The sequence below is a fragment of the Carettochelys insculpta genome, chromosome 1 (assembly GCF_033958435.1).
Source record: "Carettochelys insculpta isolate YL-2023 chromosome 1, ASM3395843v1, whole genome shotgun sequence".
NCBI lineage: Eukaryota > Metazoa > Chordata > Testudines > Carettochelyidae > Carettochelys > Carettochelys insculpta.
This window is the reverse complement of record NC_134137.1, coordinates 214632763-214647489: the sequence shown is the minus strand read 5'-3', so window position 1 is coordinate 214647489 and position 14727 is coordinate 214632763. Positions and strand designations below refer to the sequence as shown.

At 44.7% G+C, this 14727-nt stretch overlaps 1 long non-coding RNA gene across 1 annotated transcript in view; it reads left to right on the top strand.

Moving 5' to 3' along the window:
- The window catches only part of LOC142007012 (uncharacterized), a 498770-nt gene extending 489469 nt beyond the window's left edge, over positions 1–9301 (top strand). Inside the window, exon 4 of the long non-coding RNA XR_012643883.1 lies at positions 9248–9301. This is a non-coding gene — a long non-coding RNA (uncharacterized LOC142007012). The remainder of the gene's footprint in view (positions 1–9247) is intronic.
- Positions 9302–14727: the final 5426 nt, after the last annotated feature.

The following is a 14727-nucleotide window of genomic DNA, read 5'->3' as shown; positions in this document are numbered from 1 at the left end:
AAGAGACAGTCCCTTCCCTGAAGGGTTTAAAATCTAAACCAATGAGCCAAATAAGGGCTGGAAGAGAGGAAGGAAGGGGTTATGATTCTCTTTCTACAGATGGAAAACTGAGCCACAGATTGAGTAGGTAATTTACCTAATGGCGCAAAAGAGTACCAGAGAGTATTTTTGTCACATCCCGCAATTATTAAACCATTTGATAGCCTCCTTTGCTGAGAGGAGTTTATTATGGGTCTGTTCTGGAGAGTTAATCTAAGAGGTTTATAGTGGCATTAGCAAAGGGAACATTATGCCCTGACAACTATTTCATCTCAGCTCATTGGTGCCAGAGCTGGGAACTGAATTCACATCTGCCAAGTCCCAGACAAGTTCTTTAAACCATAAGACCGTCTATCATAGTCTCTCCTCACCTGCAACTGAGGAACAGTAGTTTTCTAATACTCTCAGCGGAGCTACTGTCTGTGGTACCCTAACTAAAGTCAAATGGGAAAACAACTCTCACTTGTAACTGAGCATTGACTTTCCTTTCCCAAGAGTTTTAGCCATTGCCCAGTGACAGTTTGTACTTCCTAAGTCAGAAGCTTAGAAAACAGAAGAACATTGCCCGCCAAGAAAACTGAAGATGGTGATAAGAAATACATGTCAGACTATTCATGCTTAAAATTAAACCTGTGAGTGCTTTTTCTAGACTAGGTCTGACATGAATGGACTCAGACATTTTAGTACCTCCTTGGTTCTATTTCAAACTGTTGCCTAAAAATGTTGGGGTGGGATAAATTATCTCTTCCTAGTTTTCTGTATGTCACAGGAAGAATTCCCGGACCGGCTCTTCGTATGGGATATTCTGCATTTGTGAAAAATATATATATTGGGCATTTAGTGCATTGGCTGTGATACTAAGAGCAGTTGGTAACTCGGACAAACAACTTCTAATCTCTTTCAGATACATATTGGAGAGGGACAAATAGTATCAGAAAGAAAAAAAAACATGTCCAAAATTATACATGACAATTTTTAATTTTTCAGTTACCAGGGTACTTTCTCCTGCCCACCAAAATTGCATTAGAAGCTCTGAGGTTCCTCAGCCGGAACTGTCTAATATCCCTCTAATCATCAAAGCCTCCAATATAACAAGTGATGCATCCCAAAAGCATCAGAGCTCCGGGATTATGTATTATGTTGAGCAGTTTTATACAGGATATAATAGAATAGGCTAAAAAGCAATGACATTTCAACTCCTACAAACTTTCTGAAGGTTTGCTCATATTGAAGGAGGCCATGGCAAATTGTTGCAGGAGTTAGTAAGGTAGAATTTCATCCTTATCCTGCTCTTCTGTCTGCAGTGGTTAACCACTTGGTACAATACCAAACACTTGAGCTCTGATGTTTCATTGTTGAAGTAACACAGGATTTGATAAAGATTTTGGACCCTAGAGGTTTTCATCCAGAGGAACTTTAGATAAAGAAGACCAAGTCATAATTCTCTCATTGAATCAAGCAAAAGAATGGAACAGTAACTTGCTACAGCCTAATATACGAGGCAGTGATTGGCAGCCAGGATTAGTGAGCGGGCCCTCCTTCATCTCAGTGGGCTGCATGGGCAGTGTTCAGACTGCAGCCCACAGGGGTTCCATCTGCCGCCTGTAGATCCTGTCTCTGCCCCCTCACTTATGCACCTCTTATGAACAGGGGCACTGCAGCCCTGCACCTCCTCCCCCATCTATGCCAGAACTTTTGGAGCATCATGAATTCATTGAGTTGTACTCCATCCCCAGTCCTCCCCTCCCATAGACACACAAATATTTATGTTTAACAAGGTCAGTCAACCTGATGTTAACTGAAATGTTTGTACTGCCCAGTTCTGACTGGTTGCTGTTGAACTCAACTGAATATGAGTAATTGTACCAGGTGTCCCATATTCAACTTCAGGAAATCTGATTATCCTAAACTTGGGTGTGTATTTTTGGGTGCTGAGACTGGGACATGAAGGCCAGATACTGCATAGTCTCACTTGATCAAATGGTCTGTCTAGGTGAGTCTGCAGGATGAAACCACTAAAATGGTCATGTGGGGTCCAGTTGCGTCCCTCTACAGGTTTTTTGGAGCACATAACAGTAAGTATGTGTACACTGTAATCTGAGTGGTGATTGCAGCCAGGGTAGCCGCATCCATGCTAGTGCAGCTAAAAATAGCAGTGTCGTTGTGGTAGCATGGGCTTTAGCAGAGGCTGTACAAACCCACCTGGGATATACACTCATCGCTATTCTCATGGCCTGACTGGGTGATCCTATTCATTTGATATTGAAAAGCTAGTTGAAAGTGTTTGAATTCACTAGCTTCGGCGAAGATTTGTGATGCAATCTGCAACTCAGAAGCCAGTCAGATTATGGGTAGAATATCTGAGGAACCTGAAGTCACCTGAATACAGCAGACGGACAACTATTTAAAAGTGAGTTTGAAATTTTCAAGAAATCCCATGCCCTATAATGTGCATTTATTGAGCATGCAGTAGTGTCCCTAGCCCTTTTCCTAGCCAGAGCAGAAAACATTTTGGCTATGTCTAGATTTCAGGGATTAGTCAGCAGAAGTTTGTGTCGGAAGATAACTTGCAACAAAACTTCTGTCAACAGATAGCATCCAGACCACAAGGTGGCTTGAAAGAGAAGTCTTCTCTGTTGACAAACAGCAGCTCAATTGCCCAACTGCTCTGTCAGCAAAATGGCCACCTGGAACCCCATCAGACAGGGACGCTGGTCACCAGCCCCTTTTGGGAGTCCTGGTGAGATGCGCCTCCAAAGGGATCCCCCCCCACCCGACACACATTCCCTGCCTCTGCTGCAGGTGAGCCTACCTCCTCAAGGGACAGTACAGCTAGCACAGGGCTTTGCATCTTGGTGGGTGACACAGCTGGTCCCTGGGAGCCATGCTGCTTGTGGTGGCCCCACACTGAGATGCTGCAGCAGCTGCTGAACTTCCTCACAGCTGTCCTCCTCTTCCTCATGGAAGGGGAGCACGAGACCACTTGAAAGTTCATCACCATGGCTGCAGGACAGTCACACCTGCACACACAACCCTGATACACAGGTGGTTCTGGAGGTTCTGCACCAGTTCTGACTGGTGGGACCAGCTGGTCATGGGGCAGTGGGATGACCAGCAGTGGCTCCAGAACTTCTGAGTTGGAAGGACAACTTCCTGGAGCCCTGTGCCCTTCACAGTGGGGGCAGGTGTGTCTCTCCAAAAGGGGGACCATCGGGAAGCAGAGTTAGGGATACAAGGGGTGGGGATAGGGTGGTAGGGAAGCCCCGTTCCCCTGGGCCATGCCATCCCAAGCTCATACAGCCCTGTTTCTGGTGGGGGGGGCTCCTGGAGAGCTCAGCGGGGATGGGATGGGGACAGTTATTCCCCTGGGGCCCAGGTACTCCCTCCCTCAGTCCCTAATGTGTGTGTCCAGTTGCGTCCCTCTGCAGGTCACGATGGACATCAACACGATCCTGCTGTGGAGGGTTATCTTTATGGGCGACCTTGATGAGGTCATGGCTACATTCGCCACCCTCGGAGCCCCAAACTGAATCGAGACCATCGATGGGACCCACATCCCAATCTGTGCTCCAGAGCATAGCACAGCCAAGTACATAAATCACAAGGGTTACGTCTCCATGGTGCTGCAGGCCCTGGTCGACCACCGGGGCCAGTTCACAGACATTTATATTGGGTGGGTGGTCTGGGCACACCACAACCGCGTGTTCTGCAACCCTGGCATGTGTCGGAGGCTGGAGACGAGAACATTCATCCCCTGTCATAAGCTGGTGGTCAAGGATGTTCAGGTGCCACTCTTCATTGTGGAGGACACAACCTACCCCCTCGTGCACTGGCTGATGGAACCCTACACCGGCCAGCTGGACCGCAGCGGGGAACTGTTCAACACCCAGCTAACTGAACCAGAATGCAGGCTGCCTCAGGGCACACTTCAAGTGCTTGCTCACCCGCCTGGATGTGGGAAAGCACAACATCCACAAAGCTGTGCCAGCATGTGCCCTGCACAACATTGTGGAGGAGACCTTCCTTCCGGGGCAGGGAGCAGCCGCCGGCCATGAGGGGCATGCTTATGAGCAGCCAGGCACAGCCACCACATGCCAGGCCCATCAGGATGGGCTGCAGAACCGCAAGGCCCCGACAGGGAGCTTCTCCCACAGCCCCCAGTAACCCTCCCCCAGGCACCCACAGCAGGGGCCTTGGGCCCATAGCTCTAGCTTGTCCCCACCATGACCACTCCTTTCACCCCGCCCCAACCCCTGCACAAGAACCACAGACACAGGCGTGATGAACGAATAAGTGGGCTTTACTCAAAACAAAGCAAAACAAAACAAAACAAAACAAAATGTGTGCAAATACAATGCCATTTAAAACTATTTACAGGGAAGTGATGTGCATTAACTATTTACGGGGGGGGAGGGTAAGGAGTGGGGGATCTCAGAACAGGGGCATTGGACGGGCCATGAACCCAAGGTGGAGCAGGAACCCAAGTGGCATTGGTATTGGGATTCCCTCTCACTGTGGGTTCAGGGCCTCCATCAGGACTGGGCTGGGGCTGAGACCAGCGGGAGGTAGGGGTAGCCCAGTTCAGCCAGGGCAGTGGCCATCCTGGTGAATATTTTGGCATTCTGCCACCTGGCCTTGGGGTCCTGGAAGGTTTCCTCCTCCCCGCATGGGTCCAAAAGGGCCTGGACCTCAGCCCTCCTCCAGAACGAGGTCTGCCTCTTGGAGCCCCAGGGTGGATCCTGTGACCCATCAGTCTGCTCCCTCAAAGGCCCAGGGAGCCCTCAGGGAGCCTGGCATTCTGTCACCTGGCAATACTCTCACCAGGATACAGCTGCAAGGGCGTAGGGAACCACAGATGGTAGCTCTGCTGTTCATACACTCCCAGCTTGCTGCCACAGGGTTCCCGGGGCTCCCTGAAGCTTTAAGAAGGGCCGAAGACAGAAACCATACAGCGCTGCCTACTGTGTACAGCGTGTCTGCAAGGGCACCTGCAGAAGGACCCCCAGAACATCCAAACTAGCCTTTTGTCAACAGATCTTTGGTGACAGTAGCGGTCTTCCTTGTGGTGAGTGGGGTACAGCTGTCAACAAAAGCACTGAGTTCTGTGTCCTGTCAGTAGGACACACTTCAAAATCTGGATGCGCCATGGGCTTTGTCAACAAAACAGCTGTTTTGTCAACAAAACCCTGTAATCTAGACACAGCCTTTGCGTGCATTCACCATCCCACCCACCCTCCCACAGCAGCTGAGCAGGAAAAAAAATGCCCAGCTACATGGCATGTGTCAGAATGGCACCTCCCCGGCAGAAGTTAGCACCCTGGGTGCTTGTCCCTCCCTAGATCCAGTCCTATGGGCATTCCTCCCATGATCTGAATTTTTTGCATTTTATGGCATTTAGAAAGGAAACGCTTTTCCAAAAAAGAGACAGAGACTGGCAAACTCACAACCGTGACCCTAAAAATTCCTCGCTGAACTATTGCACTGATAGGAAAGGGCACAGCAGTAAAAGTTCATTTCTTTCAGATAATTAGAGCCTGCTGACATTTTCTCTGGGAGAAAGTTGAGCAGAGCCAGTCACTCTAAGTGTTGTTCAGAAACCAGATATGAACATGAAATAATTGCATCTTACCATAAATAAAGCTGACATACAGCCATGCCTATTTTAGTCATGAATTTATTTTTCAAGGCCTATTTAGATGATGTTTATTAGAGGAAAAAGCTCCCTTTTTCAAAATTAACTGAACATGATTTTCTTGGGCTATGTAGGCCATAATAGCCGTGTCTACACGTGCACGCTACTTTGAAGTAGTGGCACTAACTTCGAAATAGCGCCCGTCACGGCTACACGCGTCGGGCGCTATTTCGAAGTTAACTTCGACGTTAGGCGGTGAGATGTCAAAGTCGCTATCCTCATCAGGAGATGGGGATAGCGCCCTACTTCGACGTTCAACGTCGAAGTAGGGACCATGTAGTCATTGCACGTCCCGCAACTTCGAAATAGCAGGGTCCGCCATGGCGGCCATCAGCTGAGGGGTTGAGAGACGCTCTCTCTCCAGCCCCTGAGGGGCTCTATGGTCACCGTGGGCAGCAGCCCTTAGCCCAGGGCTTCTGGCTGCTGCTGCGGCAGCTGGGGATCCATGCTGCAGGCACAGGGTCTGCAACCAGTTGTCGGCTCTGTGGATCTTGTGTTGTTTAGTGCAATTGTGTCTGGGAGGGGCCCTTTAAGGGAGTGGCTTGCTGTTGAGTCCACCCTGTGACCCTGTCTGCAGCTGTGCCTGGCACCCTTATTTCGATGTGTGCTACTTTGGCGTGTAGACGTTCCCTCGCAGCGCCTATTTCGATGTGGTGCTGCCCAACATCGACGCTGAACGTCGATAGCACCAGCCCTGGAGGACGTGTAGACGTTATTCATCGAAATAGCCTATTTCGATGTCGCAACATCGAAATAAGCTATTTTGATGTAGCGTGCACGTGTAGACATAGCCAATATTGTCCTGCCACATGAGGAGCAGAGGTCCTCAGCTGGGTGCAGAATTCCTTGAGCTGGCAGAAAGTTGAGCACTGTGGAGGTGGGGTGAGCAATTATTGAGAAGGAGGACCTAAAGAAATAGAATTGTTAACAGTTCTCGTAGCCATGTCAGACTCCAGACAGAGCTGTGTCCAGACCATGCTAACCAGAAGTTGAGTCACCAAAGTGCGTGGGAAGGATCCTGAATGACTCTCACTTGAATGTTCTCCCATTCTTTGCAAGGTAAGAGGGATCATGCACCACTGGAAGTCAGAGAGAATTTTGTCATTGATTTCAATTGGCACAGGCTGAGACTCAGAGCCTTTAGGCACCAAGAAACATGAGGAATGTAACTGGTCTACTAGCAATTGATCTCCTGACATTTGGCATATAATCCAGAGGATCAGACTGACCATGAGATGTTCTGTTCTCATCTCTGCTCCTGACTTGCTGTTCTCGATTTCCCCTTCTATAAAATGGAATCGCTGAAAGAGGGATCTTGTAGAGCTTAATATGTTTAAGGTGATTTGAGAGCTCCATATGCAAAGAAAGAAATAAGTGCAGGCCCACCAACATGGCAGGGCAAAGGCGACAATTGGCCTGGGGCACGGTGCTTCCAAGGCCCCTGGGGCTTCTGCCACCACCACTGCCACATTAGCTGTGGGCCCTTTAAATTGCTGCTGCATTTTAAAAAGTGACTCATGAATTTGAGTTCCTTAATTTGTGGGCACTCAAGCTGAGACACTGAAAGGCAGCAAGACGTGCAGAAGTTTCAATAATACTGAAAATTAGGTCTTTGAAGTTGTCTCTAGCTAGAAACTGAGGCATCCAAAATCACCAGATGCTTCAGAAAATTTATGCCACAGTATGTTTACAGTTTACTATTTAAGACTTTTGGGGGTCATTTTATTACAATGCTTGAATTACAATATATTACAATTCAGCTGTTTGTGCTTGACAAGCTTGTAAATGATGCAAGATCTTTATATCACTGTATTTGATTAATTACATTGGAAACTAAAATGAAAATACACTGTTCCTTTCCCATCCTCTTTAGACTCTAGGTAGCCTGCAAAACACACTGGCTCTTTATATTTCAGGTCCAGCTCCATATCAAATTTTAAATGAGGAATATGGCTCTTAGACCTCTATAAACTGGTGTTTTTGTACATTTTATTAGTTTCCCAGGTGCACTAAACTTTCTCTGGAAGATCCACACTATCACCCAGATATTAACATGTCATCTTGAGTAATAAAGTTCATAAACATAGTTTCATCTTTCTTGACGGATAATATGAGGGGTCACATGCCTCTGCTCTGGAGCTTGTATATTTTATAAAAGGCTCCTCCACAAATATGGGACAAAACCAAGGTAAGTGGAGATACTTTTAAGCCAAGGCCCAGTTTGGCTGCTGGTGTTTGCATGCATCAACATGAAAATATTGCAATTAGTGAAATGAATGTTTAGCAACTTCCCTCACAGGAACAATAAAAGACTGATTGTTTTGAAAAGTGTAGAAGCTATTAGGGTCCACATGCTGTATTAAAAATGTTGATCCCACTTCACTAAATAGCTTGGCATTTCCAGCCCTTGCTTTTTCCCGACAAGGCTATCAGAAATGGCACATTTGTTACTGATAATTGAAAAATGGCTCTACCTTCTCAGATTTTCCTCTCATCTAGGTCTTTCATGTGATACGAGAAACTTCTTTATGCCTAGCCCATCTGACATCTGACCATTAAATTCAGGTTTCTATTGTTTGCTGCTAACATTGTGCAGGACAACACAGTGTTTCTTTCACATGCCACATAGGATGAATGGGAAAGAACAGTAATCACCATTTTTGGGGTCTGCAGGACTGAAAAGGCTCCATAAGTAAAAACCTAGAATCAATTTATTCTGTAAGATTGTCAGTTCTTGTCAATGGGCTTAAAGGTCTAGAACTAGGGCCAGATTTTTCAAAGTGTGGCGCATACAATTTGCTTACTTACAATTTGCTTATCGCAGGTTCCAGAGATGCTAATTTTAAAACTAAGTGTTCAAGAGCTCATACAAATACCTAATATCGTGCACAGCAGGGACAGCCATTTTGTTCTGTGTTTCCATAGCATCTACACAATAGGCTCTGGGTCCATGACTGAGGTAGCTTGGTGTTACAAAGATGGTAGTAAAAAAATAAAATAGGATCATGCAAATATGTGCATTCAGTTGTCCTCGCCTAACTTTGAAACTCTAATGCCGAGTGAAGAACAATGCCAGATACTGCAGGGATGGGCAAACGTATAGACTTCCTTGTGGCTCAGAACAAGCAAGACGCTAACAGGAGAGGAAAGCCAGATTCAGAAGGGGATGGGAGCTAGTAGCATCTGGTGGAGATGACTGAAGGAGGAAGAGCACTGGCTGTGGCCAAAGTGCTCTTGTTAAATATGAGTTGCTGCATTGTGATTCTAGATGTTGTGTCGGAGATCCTTTGAGATTATCTGGATGATTCTGTGACTGAGGATTCAGAGGACTATCTGGCAGAATTGAGGGGCCTACAAGAAAGAGCTACCAGGGCAGGGTGCCTGCAGAGCAAACCACCAGGGGTCACTTAGTAAGAGGCCACCCTGCTACATTAAATTTTGCAAACCTCTTTTAAGTCAGCAGTTCCTTCGCACTTAAAATTTGAGTTCTTTGACACAAGCTCATTGTTTCCACAGCTTGTCATTTCTTGTCCTCCCTCGGATCTCTGTGTTTGAATGACTGACTCTGTCATAGCCCAGCTGCTCCTTCCAAATGATCCTGAAGCAAAGTCATCATCATTACTCGTTTGAGACACATGGACTGGCTGCTGTGGAAAGGAATGAGACGTCAACTGCTTGGCATTACAGATTCACTGCTGCATCCAAAAAAAAGTGAAAGGATGAGATGGGAAAGAGAACAGCTCTTATGCGAATACCAATAACTTCAATTAGTAGCAAATGTGACAAGAAAAATTGAGGCACATGTGACAAGGAAATGGTTTATATACTTCAGTGCTTTTAAAATCTTCCCCCGTAGGATGTGTCCACAAGTTTCCTATCATCATGCACCATTGTCTTCTGATCAAAATGCTGTCAAACAGAAATAGGTTGTGACTAACGCAAAGAAAGAAAAAAGATTTTAATGGATTCATACAACTGAAAGCCAGAAGGGACCTTTATCTGACCTCCTGGAGGTCATACAATTCCATCCAGTTGCCTCTGTGTTGAGTCCAATGACTTGTGTTTGACAAATCAAACCCTCCACAAAGGCATCCAGTCTCGAACTGAGGATTTCAAAAGATGGAGAGTCCACTACTTCCTTTGGTTGTTGTTCTGGTGTTTAATCTGCTTCTCCATTAAAATATGTGCTTTTATTTGACTGGTTTTTAACATCTACCTGTTAATTCTTCTTATAAATTAAACAGGCCTTAATACATTTTATTTTCTCCCTGTACGTACACACCATAATCAAGCCCCTTTGTTATCACCTCTTTGATCGGATAAACATTTGGGCTCCTTAAGTCTGTCACTATTAAGACATTTTCTCCAACTCCTGAATCATTATTGGGGCTCTCCTTTGCACCATTTTTTCAATATTCTTTTTTAAATGTGGACACCAGAATTGGCCTAGTATTCTAATATTGTTCTCATCATTGTTGTTTATAGAGGTAACTTTGCCTTCTTATTACTGCTCATTCTTCCCCTATTTATACATCCAATCACTGCATTAGACCTCTGTCACAACATCACACTAGTAGAAGAAATTAGAAGACCAAAATAAGTTCACATTAGAAGCAATAAACATAACCTTGGCCAGATCACTGGAGTATGAATATATATTTTATGAAGTATTGCTTCAAAATACACATTCTGTTGCCAGCACTGACTATGAGTGAAAATAGTGAAAAGAAGGTAGATAGATAGATAGATGGGTGAGAGGAAAGATAAAGATTTATTTGGTGACTAAAACCACATTGGAGTGTTATATTACAGATGAAGGTACTTCCCTGTTAAAGGCTTCCTCCATACCTTGCATAATTGACCATGTCACCAAAGTGGGACTAGTGCTACCACCAGGGCAGCTTTGATTCCTTCCTTGTGTCAAGGGTGAGGAGGCTATAGACCCCATTACCTAGACCACAAGCTCACATTTCTTTCTTTTATCAGCGGCTGGTATATTGGTGATCATAATCAGGAGTCAGAGTCTAGCACCAGCACCAGGGTACCAGCAGGAGCTATCACAGCCAGAGACAAGTGCTACTGAACTGTTGCTGCTGTGCCTAAGGCTCAGCCCGCAACCAGTTGAGGGCTACATCTACAAGGGCAGCCTGTCAACAGAGGTCACTGGTGACAGAGAAACCTCAGCAATACCTCTGTGGACAGATTGTGTCTACACATAAAAGCGGCTTGAAAGAGCAAGCTGCTCTGTCAACAGAGAGCAGCCATACTGCCCTGCCTTCTCTGACAGAATGGCTCACCAGGAGCTCTGCAAATAGGGCTGCACAGGGAACCAGAAGCCCTCTCTGTCGACAGAAGTGTCTACCTGGGCACTCTGTCGACAAAACACTGTTGACAGTGGCATTATACCTGATCAGGGAGAGGTATAACACTTCTGGCTGAACAGCTGAGTTTGGTCAACAAACGCTTGATAGAGTGCTTTAACCATGTAGATACTCAGTGAGTTTTGTTGACAAAAGCCCAGTGCTGTTGACAGAGGCTGCCAGTGTAGATGTAGACAAGGTGTATAACCAATCAAGCAACCTATCATAGTCCAACTAGGCTGTGTAGATGTAGACAAGGTGTATAACCAATCAAGCAACCCATCATAGTCCAGCTAGGCTCATGAGATGGTCTGGAGATCAGATTTGCAGTAGGCCCTAATTCCTGACACCATTAGAACATCCCGCCATTTCTTTTTGGGTTAGTTGCTCTGTCTTCTTCCTTCAGTCATCATCTGTTAGACTCTCAGCCACATTGTTGTGAAGACCACTTCAGTTGACCCAACTGTGTAAGCCTGCACTCCTTCCTTTTTCTACATTGCTTTGAGCATGTCTGATACACAAATTCATCATGTGGCCTTTCTTGCTTACACCATTCATCGGTCTCAGCTCTGACTTTTCTGTGTTTGCTCATTGTTCTTCTTTGTTGCCCAACACTCACCACTACACATAAAAACTGGACTGACCACCATTTTATAGATGCCCCATTTTAATCTTATTGGTCTCTGCCCATTATGGACTATATACCACTTATGTCTTTCCTGTTGAGCTAGTCATTTTTCCTAGTTCTAACTTGGTCCTCCATTTTCCCAGTTTCTGGAACCCAAATACTTGAAACTTCACGTTACCAGTATTGTTGGCCTATCTAGTTTCAAGGATAATTCTTCAGGGTTCAGAGTGTATATGCATTTCTGCAAATAAGTTCTTAAATTAAAATGGCCAAAAATGTTTCATAACTGTAATGTAACCGGCAATATGGCCCATATTCGCTCATCCACAGCAATTGCTTTGCCTCATTCTGACACCAAAAATCAGTATGTAACCTAAGTAGCCACTGGAGGGTCCTTTTTGAATAGGGGAATCCTCCAGGGGCATTAAGTCATGGTAGCAGCTCTCCAGGATAGGGGTCATGGCCTTGAGGAAGGGGGTTAGCCCAAAGCTTCTGCTCACTGGTTATCCCACACTGCCAGAACAACCTTTTGATGTAATTGTCGACCTGGTGGAGGAGGAAGCTAATAAATCAGCTGCCTCGTCTCCCTCTTTTCTTGTTGCTGAATGAGAGTAAATTTCCATGGATATAAACAGCATACCAGTTACATATACCTCTGTGGCAGACATGTATAAAAAAGTTAGTGTGGTGGGACATTTTTCCCTGGGCAACTCTAGTTTACTTAGCTAGTCAGCTAGCAATGAGACTGATGCAGGCATAACCTGTCTCCCTGATTCTACTTCCCAGTTTGTGTACTTACACTCAGCACATGCAAGTTCCTTCATTTGTGCTCAAAGGCAGACGGATATGTAGTGTACTCTCTAAACATTATCTGAACCAAAGTCTCAACCCTTTGAGTGTCGCACTGTCTATTATGGAATCGCAATGCCTTTCTCTATTGGTAAAACAGTGCAGTTTGTCGTTTGTCTTCAACCAGAAAGGGCTACATTTTAAAGGTACTTAGTTATTTAAAGAAGCAAATAGCTGGCACCTATCTACTTCTTCAGGCAATTTCAAAAATTGGCCCGAGGCACATTTAAAGCTCACACTCTTCTTTCTCTTTCCATGATGTTAATTAGCTTGGATAACATAGAATAGCCTATTGCTTCTGGTTCTTGCGACAAATAGATCCTTTCAGTGTCTTTTGCTATCTCCCCAAAGTGGGCTCATTTTAATAATGCAGACTCTTATCAAGAAGCACCCACTTTTGGCATATCATGTTGGAGTGTTCACTTCCTACTGTGACAGGTGTCTCCTTGATCTGGGGGTTCTTCTCTATCATATCCATCAGATCTTATATTTAAAGAATAGCTTTCTTTTTTAATGATTGTTTTAGGACTTGATCTAACCAGCTGCACTACCTAATGACTGAGTAATGTGTTAACTATCCTCATGGACACACAAATCACATTGTATCCCAGGAAGGATGGAATTCCCAGGCAAAGCTAATGAATGACACATTCAGTGGAAAAGGAGTGGTGGCTCAAGTAGGAAACTATTCTAAGGGAGGTGTGTGGAATTTTTGGGGGGTGGGGCAGGGGGAAGTAACTGTGATTTTTGTTTTCTCTCTTCTTTTTAAACTTAGCTAGGCAGTGTATCAGTTAAAAAGAGGGTTAAAGGGAATAAGATCCCTAGAGATTCCTGATGAGAGGCTGAGTATATATAGATTTTTAAAGTCAGTTTATATGGGGTGAGGGTTTCATTTACCATTCTCAAAATGCCCAAGTCTCATTCTACATGTGAGTTAGGGTGTCTGTTGTTTAGTTCATATCATGCTGAATTTTAAAAACAGCAGTTCTCAATGCAGCACAAATAATTTGTGGTGTCCTGAAACTACTGGTTCTATTCTCACATTCTTATACTCCACTCTGATTCTGTGTTTTCTAACCCTTCAGTCAAAATTCACATTACCACCCTCTTCATAACTGAAAAGTCTTAATCTTTTATGTGTATTGCTTAATTTAATTGAGTCCATTGATAAATTAGGAAAAATTAAAGTCTGAACCTTAACTATGTTCCCTAAATTTGCTCACTGATTATAATCTTTTTCCATACAATGTCATTAAAAATAAAGGAAACTCCATTGGGGAATGTATGCAACACCATCTTAAAGTATCACTTTAAAGACTAACAAAATAATTTATTAGGTGTTGAGCTTTCGTGGGACAAACCCACTTCTTCAGACCAACTGGGTCAGTCCCACAAAAGCTAATCACCTAATAAATTATTTTGTTACTCTTTAAAGGACTACATGACTGCTGTTTTGTTTTGACAGAATATAGACTAATATGGCTACCTCTCTGTCACTATTCATCTTAAACTATAGTAGAATGAAACTCATGAATTCTTTTTTCAGTCTTAGTCTTGTGACCCAGAGGTTTAAAGGTATTTAAGCTCATAACATGTGGAGGATCTAGGCCCATGTCTAAAGAGACACTCTAAAATGTTTCTCATTTCCTTTAGTTTCCATCAGCAATACCCCTGACAGTTCTTACTATCAGGCAGCGTGCTTGTACTCCTGTCTGCATAGCTGACTTTCTCCAGCAGATTGGTCTGCTTGCTAAATCCTGACCAGAAGGCAAATCCTCAATTCCACCCTTGAGCATTACTGCCCAACCCTAACTATCCCAGGAGTTGCAACAAACTAACAGAGGACAAAATAATTATAGAATGTGTTTGCTTGTCACAGCACAGAACATCAGTGTAATCTAAACAACCTACAGAGGAAACATAAGCAACATAAAGCAATTTATGTGAGCCACCTGACACTCTTCTAAATCTAGCACCTGAGCAGGTGGAAAGTGGTTGCAGGAGGCAAAGAAAAGGAGTCGCTGCTCCAATGCCCTTCCACAGTACTGTAAATGATAACCCAATGGGGTGTGTACGATCCTTAACGCCACTGGGGAAAAAAACAGTAGCCTGGCCCTATTAACAACAGCCACTTCTTGGCTTCAGTTAGCCTAACAGTC